At 46.8% G+C, this 20,738-nt stretch overlaps 1 long non-coding RNA gene across 1 annotated transcript in view; it reads right to left on the bottom strand.

Moving 5' to 3' along the window:
* Nucleotides 1-4,783: 4,783 nt before the first annotated feature.
* Nucleotides 4,784-20,738, bottom strand: part of LOC144165287 (uncharacterized) — a 64,016-nt gene continuing 48,061 nt past the window's right edge. The window contains exons 4-5 of the long non-coding RNA XR_013321441.1: nucleotides 10,865-11,066; nucleotides 4,784-5,034 (exon numbers count right to left, since the gene is read on the bottom strand). This is a non-coding gene — a long non-coding RNA (uncharacterized LOC144165287). The remainder of the gene's footprint in view (nucleotides 5,035-10,864; nucleotides 11,067-20,738) is intronic.

The raw sequence follows: 20,738 nt of genomic DNA, 5'->3' as shown, positions 1-20,738 counted from the left end.
CTGTGACGCAGCTGAGGGTGCTAACAGTCCCTGGATTCGGGAAGGCCGCCATTGAAGTCCGAAGCCAGCAACTTTTAACCTGAGAACCTTATCCAGCGCAGCGAGTCTAGAGGTGTTGTTCGAGGAATTAAAGGGCATTACATGGGGTGTCACATGGCTCAGTGAGGTTGAGAGGACAGGTAACTCTTTACGGAACTCATAAGTGACACGTCCTATGTCACCGTGGTCTATCGGACGAAAGAGAACTGGGAGTGGGGCTTCTAGTCACTAAAAGCATAGCTGGCAACATAGAAGAGTACTATTGCATTAACGAAAGGGCAGGAGGTCTGGTAATCAGGCTCATTAGGAGGTACAAACTCAAGGTTGTACAGGGCTACGCGCCCACATTCAGCCATGACAACCAACTAGCTGAACGCTTCTATGAAGCTGTGGAATCCGCAATGGCTAAAGTAAAAACACAGTATACTGTAGTTATGGGAGATTTTGATGCTAAAGTAGGCAAGAATTAGGCTAGAGACAGGGCAGTTGTGAACTATGGTCTGGGATGTAGAAACACAATGGCGGACCTACTAGTCGAGTTCGCAGAACGCTATAACCTACGCATCATGAATACCTTCTTCAGCAAACGGGAGAGCAGGAAGTGGTCGTGGAGGCGACCAAATGGGGAGCATAAAAATGAAATAGACCTCGTATTATGCAATAGCCATGCCGTCGTGCAGGAGGTGGAGGTGCTGGGAAGGATAAGGTGTAGTAACCACCGTATGGTAAGGTCTCGAATTATTCTAGATTTGAGGAGGGACCGCAAGAAGCCAGTACGAAAGAAGATGGTTAATAAGCTAACAGTAAGACGTAAAGTAGAAGAAATCAGGTTCACACAGCAGCACCGTTAGTCAGCTCTTACCGAGCAAGCAGAGCTTACGACACATGAAGCCAGCGACAATCTTACACGCATTACCACAGAGTGCGCAGTAGAAGCCGGGGGCACGATGGCTAGACAAGATACTGGTAAACGTTTCCAGGAGACGAAAGATCTAATTGGGAAACGCAAACGATGGCAATCGTCACACAAGCTGACAGAATAGATCAAGCTGAGCTTTCAAAGTTATTCAATAAGCGTAAAAACGGAGGCAGCCTCAAAGCAGTGAAGAGGCGTCTTGGCGTGGGGAAAAATCAGATGTATGCACGTAAAGACAAGCAAGGCAATGTCATCACAAATAGGGATAAAGCGGTCATAGTAGCCGAGGGGTTTTATACAGATCTGTACAGCAGCCGGGGCATCCAGGATAATGCCGAACGAGGAAATAGTACAGAGGAGATAGACCCCCCCCCATTAACGACAGAAGAAGGAAGGAAGGCTTTGAAAGCAAAGAAAGGGGCAAAGCACAGGGTGAAAATCAGATCACAGCGACCTCTTGAAGGATGGCGGGCAAACCTTAATAGTAAAACTGGCAAACCTGTGCTCGCAATGCCTAATGACTGTGAGTGTACGGGAAAATTGGAAGAACGCGAACATCATCCTATTCCATCAGAAAGATGACATGAAGGACTTGAAAAATTACAGGCCCTGCAGCTTACTGTCAGTCGTGTACGAGGTACTTATCAAGGTAATCGCCAACAAAAATTCTGCCACCTTAGATTTAAGTCAATATAAAGAACAAACAGTGTTTTGTAAAGGGTATTCAACAATGAACCATATTACCATGATCAATCAGGTGATAGAGTATTGCGGGGAGTACATTGAACCCCTGTATGTAGCCTTCATAGACTATGAGAAAGCATTTGACTCGGTCGAAACCTCAGCAGTCATTAAGGAATTAGGGAACCAGGGTGTAGATGAGCGTTATCTAAGAATGCTAGAGGATATTTACAATGGGTCCACAGCTGCCATCATCCTTCAAAAGAATAGCAATAAAACACCTATAAGTAGGGGCATTAAACAAGGAGACACAATCTCTCCAATGTTATTCATGGCATGTTTACAAGAAGTATTCAGAATGTTGGATTGAGAACAAGTGCGAGTAAGAACTAATGGGGAATGCCTCAGTAACCTCTGATTTGGTGATGACGTTGCCTTGCTAACTAAATCGGGGGACGAATTGCAAAGCATGCTTTCCACACTAGACAGAGTATTACCGCTGGCCTGAAAGTTAATATGCAGAAAACAAAAGCAATGATCAATCACCTCGGAAAAGCATAGCGGTTTGAAAGAGTTGGCGAGGTAGGGGAAGCGGTAAGCGAATATATCTACTTAGGCCAAGTTGTGACCCGGATCCAAACCATGAGGCAGAGAAAATAAGAAGAATAAGAATGCGGTGGAGGGCATACGGCAGGCATTCTGAGATAATGAATAGCAGCCTACGATTGTCCCTGGAGAAGAAAGTGGATGACAGCTGCATCTTACCGCTACTCACCTACGGGGCAAAAAATTGGAGGCTCACCAAGAGGGTTCAACTGAAATTGAGGACGACTCAGCAAGCACTCGAACGGAAGATGATAGGTGTAACATTAAGGCAGCAGAAGAGAGCGGAGTAGACAACAAACACGTATTTCAGTACATATTAGTAGAAATTAAGAAGAAATGAACGTGCGCAGGGCATGTAATGCGAAGGCAAGATAACCGTTGGTCATTAGGGTAACAGAGTGGATCCATAGAGAAGCCAAGCATTGCAGGGAGTGGCAGAAAGTTAAATGGACAGATAAAATCGCGACATTTTCAGGGATAAATTGATCGCAGCTAGCACAGGAAGATTAATTGGAGAATCCTTTGCCCTTCAGTGGGCGTAGATAAGCTGGAGATGGTGATGGTGATGAGTTGTGCCCTCCGAACACTAAATCTCAACTGCTACTGGTGTCCCCCCGAAAAAGTCAACCACCTGGATTTTCGCCGATCAACATCCGCATAGATGGCCATACCATCGCTCCATCTCTACATATCCAAATTCTTCGCATGACTTTCTAAGCATACCGCACATCCTCCATTTCATTCAACCTATTGAAACACACATACGAAGACGTAACGCACAAGATCAGATTCATTTCCTTCCAAACACGAGGTATGGGGCAGGCGGACACGCTTTGACTAGTCTAAGAATTAATCATACCCCGGATCACCTACTCCATTCCGTACGTTCTTCTGTCTGCGTCAGAACTCAAGAAAGTAGACACAATAAGCCTGAAAGCCTACAAACAGCCTTGGGAGTCTAAGTAAGCACCTCAACCGACCGACACCCCAAGCTTGGCATCCACAATACCGCAGAATAATTAATCGAGGCCCACCTCTCAAGCCAAAGAGTGTGACTGGGAGCCACAGAAGAGGGCAGAATTCTCTCTCGCCTAGGACTTTCAGCACCGCTTCAACATTTTCTTCCTGGCTTAAAAATCATCTCACACACTACCCGTCAATGCGTCCTTGTTCCTATCTACCACGCAACATGCACCCTGTGCCCCACGCGGCGAGACGAGAGGGCAGAGGCAGAGCAAATTCGGCGGCAATACGGAAACTAATACGGCACTGCCTACACGGATGCTGCCACACACCCCGAGATTCAGGTTACGACCACTGTTGCAGTCATGAGGAAACACCACCACACCAGTCTCACTATACCTCACCACAACCCACTCCAACCGGAGGAAGCCGCCATCGCCCTCACCGTCAGTCAAACCACAGCTACTGCCATCATCAGCGGCTCGCCGCAGGTGTGCCGAAATGTCGCCAACAGAAGAATTCACCGCCCAAACCTCAACAGTCTTTGCACAACGCCCCCCAAACCGTTCCATGAAGATCATCTTCGTTCCCGGTCATCTCGACGTCGCTGCCAACGAGACCGCAAATCTCCTGCCTCTAGAGCTCTCCCACCGAGCCGATGTTGCCGAAAGTAAGCCTTAGTGCAGGCACCCAATTCTCAGGTACCCAAATTCACACAACGCTACCGACTAGAGACACAACAGTACCCTCCAGCCACAAACGACTCCCGAGAAAGCTGGAGTGGCTGCTGCGTGCCCTTCCAACGAACACTTTTCCCCACCCCACCATACGTCACATTTTCGCTCCTATCTGTTCCACCGGACGCCCCCCCGCAGTGCCGCTTCTACGAAGCCCCCAGGACACTGTATCAAATTGTAAGAGGCTGCGACGAAACCCGACTTTCCCGCCGCAATCGCTATCCCACCTATGACCTTTAGGAGAGAGCCTTGGGCTTGACGCTAATCCTTCGAGGATTAGCGTCAGCTGGTTGAGAGGTCTGTGGATGCGACCCGAGCTCGAAGTGTCCTGGACCAAGAAAGCCGCCCCGAAGACTTCATTTTATTTTGTCCCAATAAAGAAAGTATATTCTCTCTCGCTTATGGCGACTAATCTTGGGAGGAGTTTGTGAATGTAATTAGTCTTGTAACTCAAAAAGTACAGAAGTCATTTTCAGGCTGATTTCACTTTTGTTATTGATATAGTAAACGACATATATGCTCCCAGCTTGATAAGAGTGGGTCAACAAATAACAGAATAGGTTAGTTGAACTAGGCATTATAATGTTTTTTTTGTCTTTGCCATAGAAGTTATTGTGTCTTTTTTTCAGAAAGCCTAGCATCATTTGAAAACAGAAATATCGGTTTCCACTTAAATTTATCAATATGCGGATTATCAAAATACTCTGGCCCCTTCTGTTGTCCTGTTTCATGTCACGCCAAATTCAATCCAGGATTTTGGCCAACTAGTGTACCGGTCCGTTTTAGTAATCTGCACTCAATTACATTGTAATATCTCATGAGCAAAGTATACTCACCCGGAAGCTTTATGGCGTCAAGGATGTTCAGTGCCTCCAAGATTATGGCCCCTTGCGTTGGTAATGGAGTGGTGTGAACTCGCACATGACCGCGATAAGTAGTGCAAAGAGGATCCAGTTCTAAAGGTTCTGGCGAAGAGAAGTGATTGGATAAATCTTCCATGGACAGGACTCCACCCGCCCGTTGAACAAGTTTCACCACATTCTCGGCCACAGCACCCTCGTAGAAGAACCGCGGTCCTTCTCTCGCAAGTGCCTGCACATTGGTTGGAAATATATGTTTATCTTCATTAGCTACGGAAACGGTCGTCAGGAATTCGGAATATGTTGAACACTGAACCCAACGAGGCTCCATTCCGGTAAAAAAGAATAGATGTCCATTTGGAAAAGCAGAGTTTTTGCGTTTGGTTGGCCAAACCTCGGGCATTAGTCTGTCTACATGATTAACATGCGAAAGCATTGAGGCTTTCGTCACCGGTACTTATCGAAGACTGTGTACTGCTTTATGCGACGTGAGTTGCGCGACATCTGCGGAAAAGCAGTAAGCTTGACGGGTTGCTCTTGCAGCACAGAATTCTTTTGCTTTCTTCCCCGGCCTTGTTGCCGTACTTGCGCGACCAACTGCCTAAAGCCAGCCTGAAATAGGTGGCACACCTGAAGTAGATCCACCAGTCAACAATACTGCCCGATATCTGCCAGGATGCGAACCTCACCCAGTTCATGTATCGGTCTATATGGTTGAAGGAACCTGAAATATAGGATTAGGCTTTGGTCGCAACGTTATTGTTCGCCTCTTTTCACCTTCAAATCAAGCGAGCGCCATTCCTGGCGCATTGCTTTTAGTTGCAGCCCCCAAAGTTCTATTTCAATATCCGCGTCTCACAATACCTGTGGTTGATTCCCGCGGCTGAAAATGCTTCCTTTAATATTCATAAAACAGAGCAGCTTTATACCGTTCCGCTAAAGACCTTAGCATTTAAATAGGTTCTCAGGGGATTGGGAAAAATTATGCGCCTTTCCGTAAAGCTGCGACGATGGTTGAACACGAGCTTCGTGTACCCGGGGACAACTTTCTGTGGCAATGCAGAGAAAGCTATGCGTGAGAAAGGGAGCTAACGTCTCTGTGTTACTGCGCCAAAGTAGCTCCCAATAAACTTTTTTCGGTTGCAGTTTCTGCTTGACAGATACGCCTTTGATAGAGTTCATTCCTTCGCATAAGCTCAGTAGTGACTGCGCTAAACCACGATCACAGAACATGCAGGCATATGGGCGTCTCCTTCTCCACACTTCATTTGTTTGTAATTACAAGCTAACGCTGGAGAATTATTTACCGGATTAACCCCGAAGTGAAGTGAATTTAGTCGGTGCTGCTGTTTCGACATCATGCACTGATTTTTAAAACCTTCTGGAGCTGAAAACATGGCTGCACCACCGCCATTTGTAACGTACATACTTCGCACGAACACGGCATACTGAATCGGCAGCATGTACACAGGCTTGCGCACACGCTCCTTTACGCCATAAACTGGCTAACCAGATGATTGCCGAAAATGCCGTGGGTGCCGCTTGCATCAATCTCCCTTTGGCGTACATATTGCAAACCACTTACTTCGGTTGGTTTGACAGGGAAGTTTTTTTCAAAATGCTATGGGGAGAATCAAGCGGCGAGCTGCCGAAAGCCGTCAACGAGGACGCCATGTTATTTTTCGTAATTTTTGTATGGGAACCATTGCCAAGACAGCGGCGACGGCCGCAAAAAAAATTCCTGTAATCTGAAAACTATTGCTTTCACTTACATATGTCCTGCCTAGTTATCAAGTGGCATCATCAATCCAAGTTTAGGAACTACATCTTTACGAATTGCGTATGTTACAGCCAGTTAATTTTTTTGGTGGGCTACTTCCAGTTGCGCAGCGAAAAGGCGTCGGTGGGCTTCGTAGCATTCACTGAATACCATAGGAAGTTTTTGTATGGTGAAGGATGTTGCTTTTTATCGTCTGTGTTTTCCAAACCACTTCGACCATTTTGAAGTGGAGCAATCGGATAGACTACGTGTTTAAAACGCGAGGGGCCCCGGTTTGGTTCCGGCCACGGCAAGCGTTTTTTTTTTCTCTCACTTCACACACTATTATTCATCATCATTGTGAGGAAAACTTTGCTTTCCTCCAGGGCGTTTTGGCGTAAAAACGCATCACTATTAAGTAAAAAGATTTGCTTGAAAAAAATACACGTTTTTACACAACCGGTATAAGGCAACACCGGCTGATACAGCACCCGTATAGGGAAGGAAATGTCATAGTGCTCGCATTGCAAATAATGTTCTGGTGCATGCCGGATTTTACGATCAAGGTGCAAGGTTGGGACTTGTTGTTCCGCACGCCATGAAAGAACCGTTGGCCGATAGAGCTAGAAAGCGTTTCTATAAATGAAGAAACTTGTAGAGCAGGCACGGAACTACACCGCGGCTGGAACATTGAGCCCTGCAGACCGCGCCACGCCGTCAACGCGGCCGCCGCAGCCGCAGACACGGCGTAACTCGTGACCGGAGCGCCCTCTCAGCGCCTAGGGTAAAGTCGCACACGCTTTGGAAGGCGGAGTTCAAAAAATCAAAAAGTTTGAATAGACGTATGTTTTGATCGCGTCCGTCTGCGCCGCCATCCAAGACCTTCGCAGTGAGGACGCGGTGGGGAATTCTACGTCACCAAAAAAATGAAAGGAACGCAAGCTTTATTTATTTCTCCGTAAATAACGCATCGTTGCTTGTCGAAGAAACGGTGAAAGAGCAGGAAAACGTCTGATCTTTCAGTGTCAGAAAAAATTATTCACCCTTTAGTGTCCCTGTAGCATGACAGGCCCACTTGGTTTACTCGACTGCGGGATTTCGCGCTTGTTGTGCTGCTTCGAGTCGGTGTTCTTGGCGTCACTGTTCTAAATCTCAGCGAATTTAGGAGACTGCTTACGTTCTCGCTCAGGAAGTCCTGCTGAGAGTTTATACTGTCCATGTTGTGGCCCTAAGCATAAACTCCTAGACAACGGCTGCGCGCATATGACAGCGTAACAGTTCCCTGCTGAGAAAGGCATTTTTCCGCTGCTTTCTTCGTTACCAGTGGTCTGCCTGCGGAGTCAGTTGCGTTATCACAGGCAGCTGCAGAGGTAGCCAACGGGATCTAGAGGCCGTTTTCTGATTCGTTCCTCCGCTCCACTCGCTTCCTTGGCTCGGCTGAGGAGACGATTTCGCAATGGTTATGCATAAGGGATTGGATTTCAAGAATCTCCTCCAATGCAGGCTCGGGCGGAGGAAGGATTCAGAATACTGGGGTAGGATATTTGGACTGATGTAACTTGAGGAGCCGCTGGGGGTCACCGTGAAAAGGTCATTCGTGACTTGCTGGTTAAAACCCACTGCACGTATCAGGCTCATTTTCGGTATCTTCTCACTAAGCAGCCACTTCGCGCAAAAAAACATGTATAAATAATTTTTCGACTGTTCATAATACTTTTCATAGCCTTTGAGCTGTATGAAATGTCGTATCTGTCGATCACACCTTTTGCGGTCATCACGTACTTTCAGGGTTTCAAGCGCACTTATTCTCTGTATCTGTTACGTCATGGTATGGTCTGTTGTTTTGGCGAGTTTGGATATCTGAGCTGGGAGAGTGCCCCTCAGTCCTATCAACTGTCACACAACCTCGTTGTTTTGGTAGGCTAAATGTCGATAGGGAGGGTGTTCTGGCCGCGGTGCTACTGCTGGACATTCCAGGGTTCCAGGTGGGCGTTAGGATGCATCTAGCAGCCATACATGGCACGCAGCGGTCCAGGGCAAGGCCTCCGGGAGCACGAGATGGAAGTATGTACCAAAGCTCGCGTGCCATGAAGCAGCGCTGTGCAGTCGTCTGCTGTCCTTTGGGGCGTTTCTGCTGGGATTCACGGCACCGGGATTTAAAGGAGCAGGAGTGGTGGCAATGGATCTTGTAAGGACGCTCGGTAATGACTTCTCCCTTCCGTACCGAACTCATGACGGTGATTTCCCCCTTGTCATGCCGTATTCATTCTTTCCAGCAATATGTGCTTCTACACAATCCCAGATGCCACACCCTACTGAAGTTTCTAAAGGCTAATAAGAATTGGCCTTCTTGTTGTGCCGTCGTAGCTTAAGTTTCTGCTTCTCACTTAGGATCCCCAATCATAGGAAATCGACACATTAGGGTAGATCTGAACATGGGTCGATACATTTAGTAGGCCTCCTACGTTTCCGAACTCTTGTTTTTTTTATGGGTCGAGTGATATTCAGGGCCTGCGCACATTTATGGTTGCACGATTTTCTGGGTAGCGGCCTGCTTTTCACATGCAGGCAAAAAGCGCAAAATACCCTTGCGCTCAAGATTTCGGTACACGTTGAAGATCCCCAGATCGTCAAAAGTAGTCCGGAGCACTTCACTGCCGCGTGTGGCATTGCCTGTATAGGGTCTGCTCGTTACACTTCATAATTAGTCAGTGTACCATTTGCTCATTCTCATGCTTTACGACACCCATCTATGCCGATACAAATGATTCTATTGTTATCATTGGCTGAGTAGTTTCGCCGCAGATGAGCATTGCAATTGCACTATTGCCAATAAAACTAAATTTAGGAGGCAGCTGGTCAGTTGTGTCACTTTTTAGGGAATTTCAGCCCTTTCTCTTGTTCGTTTTGTATTACCATCTGTTGCATCTGCGTGAAGGGTCTCATGTATTATGCTATCTGAAAGATGGTGACGGTGATATTTAAAAATCTACTTCCATTACGTGTGAGATGAGGGTCACGAAGTCCTTGTTTGCCTAATAAAAGAAAAACTTGCATTTCCCTCATCACGTACTTGAGGTTCCGTAAGTTTTCCTCATGACGTAGTCAGCGCTTGCAAACGCCATGGTGGCGTTTTGGAATGAGGTCGGTGGTCTAGAGGCAGCTGTATGTTTTATTCTGCGGTTACAATCTGGATGCTCCTGTTTGAGGACTGAGTTTCTGTAATTGTGCTACCAGATTTCTTTCGAACTTTTATTTTATCAAGGAACACACTGCAATGGTTATGGCAAGCAGTGCATCTGCAGAAACTGTGAATATGTGACCGGGTGCTTTGTCGTATTTCTACTTCGAGTCACAGTTCTCATACGTACGTATCAGACATTGTTTGGAAGCTTTATCGACACGTGGCTAGATACATCTGGGCTCAGTAAGGCTCGCTTTGTTGGCTCGATACGGTTTTTGGACTACAATTACTCTTTGAGATTGGTCTCCATTTCGAATTGAGAATTTTCTGCTAAGAATAGAGCGCACTGTCAATATAATGCGTGGGACGGTCGTAACGCAAGATAGTAGACGTAGTCTTCCGAGGTTGAATAACCGGCGTGTGAGCATGTTGAAAAAAAAAGAAATAATTAGTCCTTCCACCAAATAAAAGCGCCCACCAGTGCTGATGAGTGAGGGACACCGAGTATCGACAAAAGGTATGAGCTAATGGGAACATAAGAGTTTTTCTCCTACTGCAATGGGAGTCCTGGGTCGCCGTGGTCTTTACTGTCGCGGGAGGGCTGTAGTCGTGCGAAAATTATCAGCGGCAACACTGCCGACGGTGCCGCGTCTTTGGCGACCACACGGCTCGAAGTGGCAGAGTCTCTGTTCTGGCAGAGGCCATATTTGGCATCAGCGGCCTACACCCAAAAAACGACGCAAACAAATTCACAGACACGAACGCCCCAGTGAACAAAAAGTCTCGCGGTTCAAAGATAAGCGGTGCTTGAGAATTGATCATCTGCTCCGAAGACGGCTACCGCCCCATTGGGGGATCCGAAGAAAACTAGCGACGCACGTGAACTGAACAGGAACCACTAAGCGTAGAAATTTTATTGGCTGAGAAAAAAACGCGTGCATTAACCCAACCACTAGTGCGTCGCTTAAAGAGGGCCGGTAGATTGTGAAAGTAACACTAGGCGGCAATCAAACACAAACTTGGCAGGACAGATTAGTATCACCTGCTATGCCCACAAAGTATGTGTCCCGTTGTGCGAAAGGTATTTATGTTTTTGTGCACTTACGCAGGTCAACTTACCTCTAGAAAAGCCGCGAGCGGCTTGTTGACGCAGGTCTCGCCAAGATTCGGAACTTTGTCTCCGTTTAGAAAGTAACTTCCACCAGGAATGGTGAACAAGGGACTCGTAACGGTTTCCCCATGCTGTTTGCTTGACGTTGTCCATGGCATAGCCATTATTTGCCAGTGTTATAGCTGGGCCAAATAGTTCATGTAGGCCGAGCTGAAATGATAAAAGAAAACTGTAGAACGTTTTATAATTTCTCGCTCTGATTGATTGCCTCTACGCGTTTCTTCACCCTGGTTTTAAAATTGGCACAGGTTTTGGCTTCCAAATCACAGAATATTACCTAATATTATATTACCATAATAATATTACCATAAGAATATTACCATAATAATATCTAATACCTAATTTCACTCCTTTTCCGAGAATTGTACTACTGCCTCAGGAAAACAATAGCGGTATTTTTGTTGAGAGAGTAGCAGCACACCCAACCTGACAGCATCCAGTTACTCTACCCGGAAGTGGTGCGTTGTCCGCTAAAACGAGGATCGAAATACTCTTCGTGAAAGATAGGTACTCCCTTCAACACGGTGTACCTGAACCCTGTATGAGAGTTGCAATACCACCTTCAAGGTAGAATTACATCACTCTTATTAGGAGCGAATAAGCTCTAATGTCTCCGGCGTTACGTTATTCTGCATAGGAATACTACTGAACTGTCTGGAAAAGCGTTGCGGTACGCCTCAAATGCCTTCTGCTATTCACCGCGAGACAGCGTGTGTCACCGACTGATACCACCTTTACCCTCCCCAGACAGTTAAAAGCAATCAGGAAGGCACGAGTAATTTTAAAACGTGACAGTCAAGGATGAACAAACTGAGACTTTATTTTGCAAGAAAATAGCACATAAATACCCTTCGTTCTGCACTTTCACACAAAAAGGAATTGATTTCAAATTAAAATGTATATCACCGCATAAAAATGTTCCTGCTGCACTTCCATATAGAACGAAGATCTAGCATCTGCGTGAGACACACTGAAAAAATTTATGTATAAAAATGCAGCAAAAAAATTGCAACTGAGACCATTTGAGATAGGAAGATTACATTAGGACATAAATATGGAATCCAGTAAACACACAAATAATAAGGGACATACATTGTCACAAAAAACTGCATACAAATACGCCAGTGCGAGAATAGTAAGCAATACTAAATTAAAACAAAAAGACCTTCCGTACATTAGTGAGTTCTTCACACAGAGACAGGAAATTCAGCTCTGTTTTAGGACACATTTACGAAACATTTACGCGTAAAATGTAGGAAAACAAGAGCTGAGACAAAAAACGATTCGGCTTTGAGTACTATTACGCGTTATAAGACGGTGTTACACACGAAGGTATAAAGACATTGACAGAATAACACTGCAACATTTATGAGTTGAGGGTACAACAATAAAAAGCACTGCGTTTTCAGTAGTAGTGCTCTTAAAGTACAGGTTGCGGTGGCAAGATTAAAAGAGGCATAACTGAGAAATAAAAACAAACACGCTCGACCTGCCTTCTCCGTAATGTATGTGGCACCCTTCAGAACTGTAGCCATTAGGGCACTCAGCTTCAGTCGAAGTAACATCTGCATAAAAAAGCAGGCACGCTTCTTCTCTGGCACGTATTGCCCATTTAATACCCAAAGAAAATGGCAGCAACAATGCGAACCTATCCAAGATATGCACGGCTGTGATGTAAAGTGTTTTGAATACAATGGCCACTCCTGCTGATGCCTCGGGGCCCTCCACAGAGAAAACCTCTTCGTGCAAGGAGCGTCTTCCCCTGTTTCCTACACGTGCTGAAAGAGTGGCGCAGTAAACAAGTTCTACAACAAAAACATAATTTCGTGCGGTTGAATGACGTTACATGAGGTTTCTTGAGCGACAGCTTAGTTTTTCCATGAAGAGCCCGCAGTAAATGCACATATGCAATGCTCCTCCATGCCGTCATCTGTCTACATGCGAAAGCACAGTGACTTTGGACGGAGCCAGCCCCTCCGTTGGTTTTGTTACACTCGACATACAGACTTTCGACCTGGCTAGTGCGAAAAGCACCCAATGCCAACCAAGTCGCAAGTGTAACAATGGGTCAAGCATTCGCAATGCTGGCTCAGTCGCCGAACCATACACCACACTGCCATAGTCCAAACGAGACCCAACCAAAGCAGTATACAAGCGCAGCAGTTCTTTCTCAGCCGAATAGGCTTGGTGGGAGGGAACCTTAGGATGTAAATTGTTTTCAGACACTTATGCTTACGTTTCTCGATGTGGGGAATTAATGTTTTTGTGGATAAACACAACACCGAAAACCTCGTGCTCCTTGTTTACAGGAATGGACACACCATTAGACACATGTCTAGGTAAGCATGGGCCTCACGCTTCCTGGAGAAAACAATGAAAGGGCTTTTTCCCTGGTTAAGTCCAAAACCATTCTTCCCTGCCCAGCCGGCAAGTTTCTTGGCACCCAGCTCGACTTGACGTTCGCAGATTGACATATTACATGTTCTAAAAGATATGTGCACGTCATCTACTTACATAGAATAAGAAATTGTAGGTGGCAATGCTCTTTCAAGAGAGTTCATCTTGACTACAAAAAGAGTGCAACTCAACACGGCACCTGGTTGCACACCATTTTCTTACTCAATAAAGTATATCATTGCGCTAGTTGGGTATACACAACAACTTAAAAAACATCGGAAAAAACTCGGATGGAGAGAAGGCAAGCGCTCGTGTCTGCTTGCCGTCTCTCCATCCGAGTTTTTTCGCGCTGTTTCTCAAGGTAATATTTTCTTGCACGTGAACCTTTCAGAGTGCACAACCAACTCTCGCTCGAAACGTTTTCTCCGACAAGTAACCAACACGCGTATTTAACATGTTACCGAAACACCGAATAACTTGGGGTCACCAAGAAACCCGTAACACCAAGTGATTTCGTCGGCCTTCTGGAGGTCGAAAAACAGTTACGCAATACTGTTTATGTACGAAGGCATCCTTGATTTACGAGTCAAGTGCGACCAGTCGATCATTTTTAGATCGCCCCACCATGCTTGTCAGGTACCTTTCGAGAAAGCCATTGTACTCAACCAAGTACACGAGCCTGTGATTTATCATCTTCTCGAGAACTTGGCACAGACAGCTCATCAGGGCTATGAGACGGTAACTTGAGGGGCACGACGGGTCCTTTCGCTCCTTCAAGAAAGGCACTACGATGGCCTCACTCCAAGAATGTGGAATGTGCCCTGAAAGTCATATTTATTATATTGATGTAGAAGTGTTTTAAGGGTGTCTGCGTGTAGGTGTTGTGTCATTGTATATGTGATGTTGCCTGGGCCTGGAGCTGAGGGTTTACACGTGCCCTCAGCAGCCCTCAGCTCATTCAGTGAAAACTCTGAGTTATAAGAATATGTTGGCCTATTGTTATCCAATAAAGGCTTCTTTTCGGCCGATCGTTTGTGTTTTATGAAAGTGTATGATTAGTGTGCTGAAGTGGACACGTGTTGGAAGTGTTGTGCGAGTGTGTCAGCCTGTTCTTCGAGTGTGTCTGCTGTTCTGCTGGCCAGAGGCAAGTTGTGTGTTTGTTGTCCTTTGTGTTTGCGTATTCTTGTCCACACTTTTTGAGTGTCGGTGTAGGAGTTGATTGATGTTATCAATGAATGCCAACTATCTCGTTTTGCCTCCCGGAGCACACGTTTTCCTAACGCATTTGACCTTTTGAGCAAAAGGAGGTGTCTTGACATGGGGTACTGACGCAGGTTACCTTACGCCTTGTTCTGGGCCTCTCGCGCCCTTCTACAATCTTCATTCCACCACGGCCTTGTCTGGTTGCGCAGGGCCCCAGACGCGTGAGGAGGGCCCCGGACCACTTTTCGGTGGCGTCGAGAATCTGCGGCGGTAGTAGTTGGGTTGCCTGCTGAGCGTGTAAGTGTCTTATCGACGCGTAGTGTAGTTTGGATGCCTCTATAAATGTATTCCAGTGTGGTCTTGTTTCATTGAACGTGTTCGGGGAAGATGGACTGCTTGGGCGTTTGCCTGTATACGTTAATGTGTTTGGGAAGTGGTCCCTAGCATATCCATTAGTGCCAACATCCCACTCAAGAGATGTAAAGAGTACAGCAGAAGCCATAGCCAAGTCGAGGTGTGAAGAAATATTGTGGCCTTTATTATAGTATCTAAGCTTGGTTTTTTGAATAGGCATGCTCCCGAAGAGTTTAGATGTTTTTCAATAAGGCGACCTCGGGAATCCATAGGAGCAGAGCCCCAAAGAGAGTTATGTGCGTTCAGGTCACCTCAAAGAATGAAAGGTGCGGGTAGCTGATCTACAAGGCCGTCGCAATCCGCGCTCGAGAGCTGGAGATCAGGAGGGATGTATATAGAGCATAGTGTTAGTTACCTATTGAAAATAATGGTACGAATGGCGACAGCTTCACGGATGGTCTGTGATTTGATAGGGTGACACGCCAAGGTCTTTCGGGCAATAATGGCCACACCCCTTGAAGATGTGCCACCACCATTCCTGTCGTTCCTAAATACCAGGTAACAATTAAAAAAAAATTGTATGTTGGAATTGAAATGGGTTTCTTGTAGACACAGGACCCTTGGCTGATTGGAGTGCAGTATCTGGTACACACCCTCAAGATTTTTAAGAAGGCCTCTACACTTTCATTGAATTATGTTTTCTCTTCCCATTATTTAGTAATATAACTACTTTAGTGTGTATATTTATGTGTCGTATTTCGTGGCTGTGACTCTCGTCTTTTTGGGCTGGTCAGGAGGTGTTCGAATCCGGACACGTTCCTTGCCGTGCACCGCAGACAAGAACTGTCCGACATCTATTTCGTTGTCGGAGGTCCTCGGAGGGCCTGCGTGATCAGGCTCCTTAGACCGCGGACCCTTTTGGACGCATTTTGTCGGGACCAAACTGCCGAGGGATTCAAGAACGCCTGGGATGGCGCCGGCGATGCGGCGAGGATGGGAGCTGCCCCGGGAACCTTTTAAATGCAGAGCATTTCTTTAACTCGCACTGTCGCCCGTCGTCCCTCGGCGTTGCCCGCTCTCAACAACAGGTGCGGGCGCGCATGCGCGTGCTCCGGCGCTGAAAGAGGCGTTGCAGCAGCAGGTGCTACCTCCTTTCCCTCTAGTGCGCGCGCTAAGGCAGCGGCGAAGCGTCAGCGTCGAGCGGCCGATCCCGAGCGTCGAGAACGAGAGGCCGCCGCCAGTCGTCAGCGTCGAGCTGCGGATCCTTCGAATCGAGAGCGAGACACGGCTTCGAAACGTCAGCGGCGAGCAGCGGACCCCGCGTTACGAGAACCAGATGTCGCGGTCGGCCTTGTTGACGTAGTCCACGACGTACGCCACGCACGCGTAGTGGTCGAGGATGATCTGCAGGTACATGTTGGAGTCGAGAACCCTTCCGATCCACGGGTTGAACGCGTTCACGCGCTTCTCGGCGGGGGTCCTCGCGTGAAGCTCGCACGGACGTGACGCGCCAGCCCACAGAATCTCCGAGTACTCCTTCCCGGACCACACGTCGAAGGCGCGCAGGAACTCATCCAAGCTCGCAAACTTCCCGTGCTCCAAGGCCTCGTGCATTTCGTCGTACTGTGCCTTCAAGCGCTGTCGACGCACCCGTACATCAACAACTACAACTACCACTGCCAACTACCACAACCTACGCCACGTGACCACCCCCAATACTCTGCATTTACTCGTGTCCCTCGCGCGGGGGCATGCGAAGAGGTTTTTAATATCTATATTAATGATTTAGTGCTTGTTAATCACAACAACCAATACGTAATTTATGCTGACAATAGAACTGTGTTATACCCGCCGCGGTGGCTCAGTGGCTAAGGCGTTGCGCTGCTGAGCACGAGGTCGCGGGTTCGATTCCCGGCCGCGGCGGCCGCTTTTCTGATGGAGGCGAAAAGCGAAAACGCCCGTCTGTTCGAGATTTCGGCGGACGTTAAAGATCCCCAGGTGGTCAAAATTAATCCGGAGCCCTCCACTACGGCGCGCCTCATCGCCTGCGTTGCGTCGGCGCGTTAAACCACACAATCAATCAATCAATCAATCAAGAACTGTGTTATTTACCTCGAACTGTGCTGCCAGCCTTGAAACTAAGGCAAATCTTGCTTTAGAAAAAGTTTACCGTTGGAGCATTGATACTCGAACTAAAATAAACGTCGATAAAACGAAAGCCCTTCTGTTCAGGCAAAAAACAAGTACATTACCTTAAGAAATGGCATTACACTAGCTGGTTCCAAAAGTGAAATTGTACACTCAGTTAAAATGTTAGGTGTCATTTTGATGATTGCCTGTCATGGACTAACCACTTGCGTTCTTGCGGGCAAACTTTCTAAAGCTGTAGAAATGCTGTTCTGTGTGAAATGCCTCCCTTTGAAGTAAAAATGGCAATCTCAATGCTTTTTTCTCCAGCTCCTCCGTACCCTCGCGTATGATTTGGGCCTTAGGAGAGGAAATTGTGGACGCAGCAGCAACCCCAACCGACGTGGTTCCCATCCCAGCCGCGGCTAGCTAAGCGAGTGGTGCGGAGGCGAAGGCGGGACCAAGTCCGACTCGCTGTACTGGGTCCCCGCCGAAACCAGCCGCCGCTCCACCCCCCGGCGAGCTGCGTCGGCGTGCCTCCCTAGAGGGAAAGAAGCGAACCTCTTCCGCGCCTCAGGGAAGGAGATGTTCTCGGTCACTTTCATATTGATGATCGTCTTTCCCTGTTGGAACTTTTCACAGCTGTGGGACCATGCCACGTTCGGCGGCCCCTTACAGTTTCACAGGTGAAGGTGGTGGAGTCCCGGTCTTCGGTGGGTGTTCATGTGTGGCACATGTCGCGCAGATCGTTTTGCCACGGCAAGAAGTTGTGCCGTGCCCGAACCAGTGCCACTTGAACCAGCGGCGCGGGTTAGTTAAGTACGGACGGACTCCACACCTCACAAAACCAGCATTGATGTGCTCAGGAAGTTTTGATCTGTTGAATGTTAAGATTATATGCTTTGTGGGCATTTCTACATTGTCACGACTAATGGTAACTCTCCTGACAGTTGTAACGCCCTGATTCAGCAGGCCTTCCAGAAGGTCGGCCTCTGTTTCACTTAGCAGATCTTGTTTATATATCACACCCTGCGAGCTGTTGAGGCTGCGTTGGGGTTTGACACTGATGTCTACATCTGCCATGCGGGTTTGGGTCAGGACATTTGTGGCTTGCTGCTGCGTCTTGTCTTCCACCAACACTTCGCCTGTTCGTAGATTTCTTGCCAATGATTCCTTCAAAGAACTTGAAGACGAGCGATACAGACTGGGAGGAGACGGGTTTTGATTTATATACTGATTCAAGGACCAGAAAACGGAGATAGTTTTCAGGTTTCTGTATGTTGATGGTTGGTAGGGAAGAGAACAAGACTTCAGTGCAGACCCTTTTCAGGGTCCGATCACGCTTTGAGGTCGATTTTGATTTATCAATGCGGCCCCGGAAAACAGAGGGGATGAGGTACTTTCTTCGCTCGGGTTACCCTGATACCAAGAGAGGTCCCAAGGCTCCCTGCCTGGTAAACAGACAAGCAGCCCATCCGCCGGAGCTTGACCTGGGCTCTGACGGCCACCGTTCATGGTTTCTCACCCTCCACCTATAAACACATAGCCCCGATGGGATACAGCTGATGTTTGGGGGCTCGGGTTCCATGGTGTCGCCAATACCATCCCCAAGATTACTCGGTGCCCCGTGCGGGCGACTGGATAATCTATTCACTAAAGAAATGTCGTAACAAGGTGAAAAAATGTATTTCAGAAATGGTAATTGGGAAAAACCTGCAAAATGGGACAGGTTCTCAATTTATTCTCTAGCGACGCCCCTTTTTTAAACTAAAAGCAATTCCACTAACTCAATAATAACGGGCAAAAATGTTTGTGCGTCATACATATGTTCGAATATTTCAAGCCCTTTAGGCCAAAGCAGACTTTTCTTTCGTTCAGACCCTTTAGCAACTTTGGTAGCACCCTAATAATCTCACACTGCAGAGTTTCTTTTCCGAACTTTTTAAACCTTTTGTTACCTATACATGCTGGCTATCACACATAACCATAGGCACACTGTTGAACAGGTTGCCGAATTAATTTCGAGCTCCCAGAAATGGCTCAGCCCTGAGATCTTTACCACACAGCACTAGAAGTTTTTGGGTCCGTCCAAAATCTTTTGCAATTCGACATCCTATAAATACGAAATTTAGACCGACAAGAAAAACAAACGGTTGGATCGTGACCATTTACCTGAACAAATAGCCTTTTCAGGAGCATACAGCATTTGCAAATTGAATGTTATATATTGGCACAGATTAACTTTTTCATATTTTTTTGTGCAACTTCTGCTCCTTGTCTCATCCCCTGCCCGGTGTACCTTGATTCCAAACCAACTGGTCCAAATGTCCCTTTTGCTGCAAAGCATTGAATGGCAACAATCAGGTGTTCCCTGACGTTGACACCAGTACGAATTTGGAACTCGTAATTGTGCAGAAAACAGCATACCACCGTACACATTTAGGGAATTAGGGCAATACGTTGGCTGCAAGGCACAGCTTTGTGGTGCAAATGAGTCTTGAAAAATGCAGGAAATGCAGTGCAAACGACCATTGGCCTACTGTGTTTTCTATTGATTATCCAGGAGAGAGAAATTCAGTGGCTGCTGGCGAAAGGCAGCATTTCCTAGAACGGCTGGAGAACTCACTACGTTTACAAGGCTCACATTGGAACTTCACGTCTGTACCACGTTATTCTTCATACTTCTTCTGTCTGTACTATTGGAAGTTCCACTTAGCTTCTAAACTGTTTGAAATGACTCACGTCATAATGCATGTCCCCTGCCGTGAACCTTTTTGTCCGTCCTAGCTACTTTACTCTAGTGATGTTTCATTTCATAACGTTCTGGTTCAAATTAAAGAATTTACTCCGTCATCATAATCATCAGCCTACTCAGGCCCACTGCGGCGTGAAGGCTTCTCCCATTGACTTCCAACACCTCCTGTCCTGCGCCGCTCGAGCCCAGTGTTGGCCATCGAATTTCCGGATTACATCAATTCATCTTGTTATTGGTTTTCCCCTTTTTTCTTGACCAATCTCTCCGTAACTACTGTAACTACTTTGTTACCCTAATTGTCCACCGGTTCTCGGTTTGCCTCGGTATATGGCCTATCAAAGACAATTACTTTTCTTTTACTTAAACTAGGATCATCTACTCGAGTTTCTTACCTGATCCAAGAAGCTTGTTTCCTGTCCCTAAGTGTTACTCTTAATATTATCCCTTCCATGGATCGTTCAGCCGATCTATGTTTGATTTTCAGTTGTTTATAAAAGGTCCCAAGTTTGAGTTTTTTATGTCATCACTGGCAGTGTGGACTGGTTTTATATCGTTTTGAGAGACAGCCATAGGTTACTTTTCAATATTTCGGATTGCTTGCCTAGTGCTCCGCTGTCCATAGCTATTCAGCCCGGGATTTCTCTCTCGTAGTTAGGGTCAGCGCTAACCATCTGCCGGAGGTAGTTGTATTATTTTACTTCTTGAGCTTCGTTCCTTAAGCAGAAGAGGGTGCTTTCTTCATGCTTAAGCCTCATTGCTCTAGATTTAGTCATATTTATTTTTAGCTTTACGGCCATACTTTGTGATCGTAGTTCATCAAGCATTTCTTGCGGGTGTTCTGCCGCCTTTTCAGCAATACTACGTCGTCTGCAAACCTCAAATGACTTAAGCATTCTCGTTTCTCCTTATTCCTGTCTTTTCTCTGTCGAACGTTCTCAATACGCTCTCCAGAGAGGCTCCACCGCCTGTTAAACTGAAAGTGTTAT

The sequence above is a fragment of the Haemaphysalis longicornis genome, unplaced genomic scaffold (genome assembly GCF_048455015.1).
Source record: "Haemaphysalis longicornis isolate Haplotype H1 unplaced genomic scaffold, Haemaphysalis longicornis Haplotype H1 scaffold_14, whole genome shotgun sequence".
NCBI classification, from domain to species: domain Eukaryota; kingdom Metazoa; phylum Arthropoda; class Arachnida; order Ixodida; family Ixodidae; genus Haemaphysalis; species Haemaphysalis longicornis.
Note: the sequence above shows the minus strand (reverse complement) of the source record. Positions and strands in the feature narration are given on the sequence as shown.